This window comes from Leptonychotes weddellii, chromosome 4 (assembly GCF_054177405.1).
Source record: "Leptonychotes weddellii isolate Sample4059 chromosome 4, ASM5417740v2, whole genome shotgun sequence".
Lineage (NCBI taxonomy): Eukaryota > Metazoa > Chordata > Mammalia > Carnivora > Phocidae > Leptonychotes > Leptonychotes weddellii.
The window spans coordinates 17,650,945-17,658,667 of record NC_138372.1 but is presented as its reverse complement, the minus strand read 5'-3'; the positions used below and the strand labels follow the sequence as shown (position 1 = coordinate 17,658,667).

Genomic DNA, 7,723 nt, shown 5'->3' with positions numbered 1-7,723 from the left:
GGGAAGGGAGCTCTCTTGCGATTGGAACCAGACTGGCCCAGTCTGAGCTGCGGGTAGTCCAGCCTCCCCCAGAGTTCCCACCCCCACACCCGGCTGCTCAGCATTCTCCCAGGGAATCAGAGGGAACCTGGGTTACTGGTGAGTCAGAAGCCCAGGGATTACTGCTTAGACTTGACCTTTTACCTGACCCACAGACCTCTCCTGCCTTCTGTATCCCATTGATCCAACTGCTCCAACCAGTTGCTTCTGAACCCTTCCCTCCTCAGACCCTTCCCATGCTGCTTCCTCTTCCAGAAACATCCAGCCAGATTGCCTCCTCAGCTTTCCCAGACTACCCACCTTTGCCCCAAAGATCTAGCTGGCTCCTCCCTAATACCCAGTCACAGCTACCTACACAATTATCTTCCCTGGCAAACAACGACAACAACTGTTTGACCTTGGAGTTCTACATATTTGGGCCCTGAAACCAAATCCTCCGTCTATATGTATGCAATCTTAGCCAACTGGGCTTCAGTTTCCCCATCTGTACAGTGGGCATAATACCTGCTTTAGAGAGCTTTGTAAGGCTTCTGTCGGATAATACGGGGGGAAATGCTTGACTTAGTGCCTGCCAAGTGGCAAGTGCTCAGTAAATGGTAAGTCTGGCTACATTCATGTTTTATGGTTCTTGGTGAACCTGTTTACCTCCTCCAGCAGCTGAGCATGCCCCAAGCATGGGATCTGGGAATCATCCTTCACCCCAGGGTTCCCTGGAGCAGCTGACCAGTGCCTGGCAGCGAGGAAGTGCCCAGTACACATCCAGGGACTCCACTTAAGTTCTGTCCTCTGGTTCTCAGCATGTGCCCAGCAAGCAGGCGACCCCTCTGCAGCTGGAGAAGCAGCACCTAAAGGGGCTGGGGAAAGTGCTCCTGAGGGGTCCCTACCCACGCAGACTGCCCACCTGGGTAGGACCAGTAGCTGTCTCCTGCTTCCACAGGGAACTCTTTGCTTATGGAGCTGCTGAGCTAATGAAGAATGACAAAGCACCATGTAATTGCCAGCAATTGATGAGTCCCCTGCCTCTTCCTGCCCCTCCTTCCCTTTGCCCTCCTTGGCCCTGTCTGGCCTGGGGGCCTGGCCCAGAGGCAGGCAGAGTGGCAAAATGGAGCGCAGACTAGTATCAGGAGACCTGGAGGCTGGCTGCTTCTGCCACCCTCTGGCGTGGGACCCTGGCCTCCATTACGTCGGCTCCATTTCCCCATCTGCAGGGCTCCTGACCTTGTGTTAAGAGCAGGAACAAGGCTACGGGGCCAGGCCAAGGGGCTCTGCCGAGGGACTGGGCTGCACCTGCCAGGTGGGTTGAGGCAGACAGGCCTGGGTTTAAGTCTAGCCCCGCCTCTCACCTGCTGTGTGATCCTGGGCAGGCTGCTTACCTTCTCTGAACAACAGATTCCTCGTCATCAAAATGGGATTTGTTTGATAGCACTTAGCTCTTACTAGGAGAACCCTCATTTGTCCTAGACGTGTGCCTGTAACAGAGACTCTCTGGACAAGCGCATCTCTATCAAAGTGAACACAGAAATTAAGGGTTGAAAACTTGTAGTGCAATTTGATTGAGCAATTGTGTCTTGAATGTCATAATAAAAAAAAAGGCTTGTATTTTTTTCATTTTATTTTTTAAGTAATTCATTTTCCTTGTATTTTATAAAAGTATTGGTCTGTGACAGCTTAGAAATTTTTTTTAAAATGGTCCTTCTCCACGGATGGTTTGAGAAGCATTGCTTTAGAGAACCTTGTAAAATAGACGTGGTTAACAATCTCGCCACATTTTCATAGTTCTAGGGTGTAATTTCCAGGGACCTTCCACTTCTGTGGCTCCCAAGCCTTCAGGATCAAGACCATAGCCTGGCTTTCAAGGTCCTCCTTTAGTACTAAAGTCCCAACTTGCCTTCTCATCTTGCCTCCTTCCCCATGACACAACCTTGTAATACAACTCTGTGCTCTCCCCCCGCCTCCTCGCCTCCTGAACCTCTCATGCCATCTCACTCCTCCATGCCTTTTAACTATGCTTCTCCTTCCATCTGGAATGCCCTTCTTCACTTTGCCCTTAAACTGGCAAACTCCTATTCATCCTTCAAGACCCAGACCAAATGTCCCCACTCTTGGGAAGCCTTTTCCAATGCCACCCCTGCACCTGCCCCCAGGCAGGGCTAGTTGCTCCCTGCCCCGGGCTCTGTAGTGCAGCATGCTACGGGGAGGCAGGACGTGCAGTGGTGAAGGCTACATACAAGCTCAAGAGTCAGAACAATGCGGGATTTGGACCTGACAGTGCCGGCTGTGTGATCCTGGGCAGGTGCCTTTGTACTGTTGAGCTTCATTTTTCCCATCTATAAGTGGCATCTACTGTGAGGAGTAGAGATGATGTGTGAAAAGTTCCCAGCACCATGACACATGGGAGAGACTCGAGATACAGCAGCTGTTGTTAGCTTTATTTCTCTGGTTGATAACGTCCCAGGTTGTTTTTTCTGTCTTCCAACAGACTGGTTGCTCCTTGAGATCAGGGACACTGAAGAGCATCTGATGCACCTGGATGTTTCCTGGGCTCTGTGCGGGGCTTTTTGCACAGAGGGTGTGTTTTGGAGAAGGGTCTCTGGCTGCTGCCTGCCCCATGGTGACAGTGGTGTAGGGAAGAGTGAGGGTTCGAAGCCCACGGCCAAGAAAGAATTCTTGAGACGTCATTTGGTGCAAAAAGGTGGTTTTATCAAAGCACGGGGACAGTACCTGTGGGCAGAAAGAGGGGCACTGGGGTCATGAGGACTGGCCCATTATATGCTTTCAAGTTGGGATAGCGTAAGCCTCTAAGGAATGTGGAAGCAAGGTTTCCAGGACCTTGAGGGGGCTAGCTATTGTTGGGGAAAGGTCATTTATTACCGTCTAATAAAACCGGAGTCATGAGACCCTTCAGGTGTATATCAGGGGGCCATATCCTTGGGGGGTGATTGCCAACATGTATCTTGGAGGGTTTAGAGATAAAGGAAGTTTCCAAAGGAATTCTTATACGTTAAAGTAGACTTACAGGATCCTGGGCGGGGGGGGGGGGAGGGGGGGGCAGGGGGGAGGCTAGGATTGCCTTTTGCCCTTAGCAAAGTATTAATATCCAGGCAGCTGAGTCCCTAGACGAATGTCACCCTGCCTGTTTGAAGGACTTGTTGGTGGGCTGTAGGTGGTAAGGAAACCCAGTTTTTCTTTTGTCTTTAGTTTCCCACATCCCGGTGGCTGTGGCTCCTTGTCAGTGGAGTGCTGATTCACCAGCTCTGTGGAAGAATTAAAAAAAAAAGACCCTTGATTTTTTATTTTTTGCCAATTTCCATATAGTAAAAACACCTATCAAGGCCAATTTCAAGTAACCAAAAGTTTAACAACCAGCTTAAAAAGTTCCTGAATATTTTAACAGTCTGCTCCTGTGAGCCACCCAGCTCCAGCACCCAGCTTCAGCACTCAGCTCCAGCACCCAGCTCCAGCACTCAGCTCCAGCACCCAGCTCCAGCACCCAGCTTCAGCACTCAGCTCCAGCACCCAGCTCCAGCACCCAGCTCTAGCACTCAGCTCCAGCACCCAGCTTCAGTACTCAGCTCCAGCACCCAGCTCCAGCACTCAGCTCCAGCACCCAGCTCCAGCACCCAGCTCCAGGACTCAGCTCCAGCACCCAGCTCCAGCACTCAGCTCCAGCACTCAGCTCTAGCACCCAGCTCCAGCACCCCTCTGGGTGTGATTGCTCAGAGCAGAAGGGCAGCCAAAATAGGCTGGGGCCCATAGTTGAAAGACAGGCTGTTTCCTGTGCCCTCTGCCCAGCCAACCCATTGAGGGCCACCCAGGGAAGGGCCATAAGGTCATGAAGCTCCACAGAGGTCCTCACTCATCCCCTCCCCCAGGCCTCCAGCCCCTTTGTTCTCTGTGAAATCGCCCATCCATCTCCTCCCTCAGCAGGAAGAACAGCAGCTGGACCAATGGACCCAGATGATCCATCAGTGACTCCTGGGGGCCTGGGCAAAGGGGGGCTACCTGTGCAGCCAACACGGGCCTCTTTGCAATAATGTTGTCCCCACAGCCGTTGCAGGTAACGCTGATCACCTTGTCCCCTTGGTCACAGTGGGGAGCAAAGAAAACTTGTGCACAACCTCCTCTCACCTTTCCACCCTCCTCCTCTCCTCTGGTCGTGCCCAGCCTCCAAGTCTTTGCCTCTGCAGTCCCCTCCGTTTGGAATGCCCTCTCCCTCTCCCCCTACAATGCCCAGCTGCAACAGTACGTCAAGTACGTCAAGAAGTCATTCACCAGCAGAAGTCTCCAGGCCCCCTCTGCAGGTGCAGTTGGTACCCCTTTTCCAGCTGCTTGCCTAGCTGCTTGCCCAGCTTCCCTGCCCCTCCCCCTGCAGCAGCAGTTCTCCTTGGGATCCTTTTTTTAAAATACCCTCTGAACCCTCCTAGCTACAGGCAGGGCGGGAATCTGTGCCCCAGGACCTTTGGATATAGAGGACTGAGAACCTGACGCTGAGAAACCCTATCCTAACTCATCAGGGCTGTGGCTGATTCACACCGAGGCCTCTAACCCCTCACCAGGACCACCTGCTCAATATGCCTCTGTGGGATGGAATCCAGTGTCTGCTGCTGAGCCCAGCCAGTCTTGAGGGCCCATCTTCCGGGCCCAGCTAAGGGTTGCTCTGTACTCCTCCCCGGGGGGCTGAGCACCTCACGGCAGGTGAGCTTTGGACTGAATTGTGTCTCCCCACCGCCCCAACAATTCATACGTTGAAGCTCCCCAGTGTGGTTGTGTGTGGAGGTGGGGCTCTCAGGAGGTAATGAGGGTTAAGTGAAGTCAAGAGTGTGGGGGGCCTAATCGGACAGGATTGGTGGCCTCTGTAAGGAGAGGAAAGAGAGCGAGAGATCGCTTGAGGGGCGCTGTGGCAAGGATAGGTGAAGACCGTAACAAAAAAGGTGCCTGTCTGCAAGTCAGGAAGGGAGCTCTCACCAGAACCGAATTGGCGGGCACCTTGATCTTGGACCTCCCAGCCTTCAAATCTGTGAAAAAAACACAGTTGCATTTCAGCCAGCCAGTCTGCAGTATTCTGCTCTGGCAACCTGAGCCAACTGAGGCCCATGCTGTGCACTGTGCTTGGAATGATTTTCCCCTGATCTCGTGGTGGCTCCTTATGTCTCCCAGATTTCAGCTGAAATGACATGTCAGAGGGGCCCTGCTCCCACCTCACCAGAATGTCGGCTCCACCGCAGCTGGAACCTCGGGTCTCCTGCTTAACTCCCTGAGCCTTGAACCCTACGCGGCATCCTGGGGCTTGAATAAATATATGTTAGGTTGTTCCTAAATATCCAGAATCTGACCACGAATCCTTCAAGCCTGGTCCGTGCCACCCTCATCCCTCTCCTGGATGACTGCAGTGGCCCTCTGCTTGTCTCCCTGCCTCCTACAGTCTCCTCTTAACCCCTCAGGAGCCCCCCTAAGTCTGACCATGTCACTCCTCTACTGAAAACCCTTCCTTGGCTCCCCCTTTCTCTCAGACCAAAAGCCCCAATCCCTAAACTGTCCCCCAGGGCCTTGCAGCTGGCCCCTTCTCCCTCCACTCCAGCCACACGGGCCTCCTTGCCACCCCATGGATGCATTAGGCACATGCCCAAGCCACAGGGCCTTTGTACATGCTGTTCCCTCTGCCCATAACACCCTTCCCTCTGGAGTCCGAGTGGCCCGTTCCTTCTCATTCTTCATCTTTGCTCAAATATCATCTTCTCACAAAAGCCTTCTCTGAACATTTGTTTGGAATGACAACCGTTCCTCCCTCCAGGGCTGGATTCTGGGAGCGCCATCAGCCCCCTGGCGCAAGACCCTGTGCTCAGAAGGGCCCCGTGCTTTGCACTTTATGTTCCACCATCGCTGTCTTGAGGTTCTTGATAATTTTATCTTCGGATTTGTGTGTTGTAAGTGAAGTCTGGAGGGACAAGGGAGTGTGTGCCAGGAACTTGGCCTCAGCTCCCACACGTTGCCTGCTCCCCTGCGCACTGGTCCCTCTGGCCCCAGTCAGCCTCCTCTCTCTGGCCCCACGCAATGACTGGCTGTCTTGGGTGCCTGGCAGGACCCTGATCACAGGCACAGGACAGGGGTGGGACGGTCAGGGGGCACGCACCCCACAGTGTCTTGGGGTGGGGCATGGCCAACCCCGCCCTGCATTGGCAGCTCCAGGGCACATCTGGTAGGTGACTGGCCAGAAGCCACATCTCAGCGGGGGCAAGACCCTGATCCAGGTACTGAGCACATCCTAGAATGGAAGTTTCAAGACCCTTGGGGGTTGCCCATCTGCCAAGGGTTGGAGCAGTGGACGCATGGAGAGGAGTTGAGTTCCACAGGCCCCACCTTCATCTGAGGTGCTATGCATCAGTCCTGCATCTGGTGGGAGGGACGATTTATAGGGGAACTTGGCAGCTGGCAGACTCTGGAGAGTGGGCGTGTCCCCCATAATGGGGCAGGGCCCCTGGGAACCCAGGGAGTTTTTACCCTGAGGGTCTCTCTGTGCCCAGGAGAGCTCCCTTACTCTTTGCTTTGGCTGGGTGGCTGGGTGGATCAGCTCTTCCTCTTTCCAGTCTTTCTGTTTGGCCTCTTCTGGCAGGTTTGGGGCACCCTTGGGGACAAGCCATGAAATAGAAATTGTGTAACTTCTGTGATTCCACATACAAGTTGAATGCTCTAATATTTTCATTTCAAAGCTGGCATTGCACAATATAAAAATGAACGGTAAAACCCATGCTGATAATTTAAATTTAATTTTTTTCTTTACTTCACATGACATTAAATAGCAAATAGAAAACAGTGACAAGTCAAGAGAGAGGAGAGACTGCAGAAAGAAGGAAAAATTTCCTGTGTACCTTTAACAGCTTGTTTTCTCTGCTTTTAGAACAGGGCCCCACATTCTCATTTTGCACTGGGCTCCACAGATTATGTAGTCAGCCTCATCTCCATCACTCCTGGTCCTGTTGTTTTGTTTTGCTTTAATAGCACATGCTGCATCTTGGCATGACAGAACTGACTTATTTCTTGTGGTTGTCTTTTATGGTCTGCTTCCCCCACCAGCATGTGGAGCCCACGGACGGTGGGGTTTTTTTTCTGTTTGGTTCATGGCTGTATCCCTAGGCTACAGAGGTGCCCAGGACGTGGTAGGAGCTCCAGAAATGTTCAGGGAATGTTGAATGAAAGGATGTTACCTGGGAAGACTGAGGCCCATCAGGTCTTTCCTCTCCCTCGCGTCTGGGCTCCAGGCCCTCCCCAAGGCCAGTTTTGTCTATTTTGGCTGAGACAATTCACATTAGATCTTTGTGGTTCTGGCATTTCCTTTTCAGAGCTCAGTGCTTGAGCTTTCGAGTCTCCCACCAGCCCCAGCTCTGTCGGCGTGAATGGTGGTGGTTCTGCAGGCTGCTAGGAGCCCGCCAGGTGCCTGGACCAGAGGCTTCTCTCCTTCCTGGAATTCCTTAGGTCATTTCCATCCATTGTCTTTGGCTACAGCTTCTTGAGTTAGTCTTTCCACCTCGGCAAGTTTCCCTTGCTGGTTTCCCCATCTGCTTCCAGGTCTAAATCCTTTTTGGCTCCAAATCCTTTCTTGGGGTTTCCTTGGCCCTTCCGCCTCTAATGGCCAGGGTGACCTTGGGCAAGCCTCCCACTGTCCTCTGGGGAGGCCCTTGTGAGATGA

General features: G+C 52.8%; 1 long non-coding RNA gene across 1 annotated transcript; it reads left to right on the top strand.

Moving 5' to 3' along the window:
• Window positions 1-4,125: 4,125 nt before the first annotated feature.
• LOC145721206 (uncharacterized) lies at window positions 4,126-5,357 on the top strand. Its single transcript, XR_014144739.1, has 3 exons — window positions 4,126-4,340; window positions 4,554-4,734; window positions 5,197-5,357. It is a non-coding gene; the product is annotated as an uncharacterized LOC145721206 (long non-coding RNA).
• The last annotated feature ends 2,366 nt before the right edge of the window (window positions 5,358-7,723 follow it).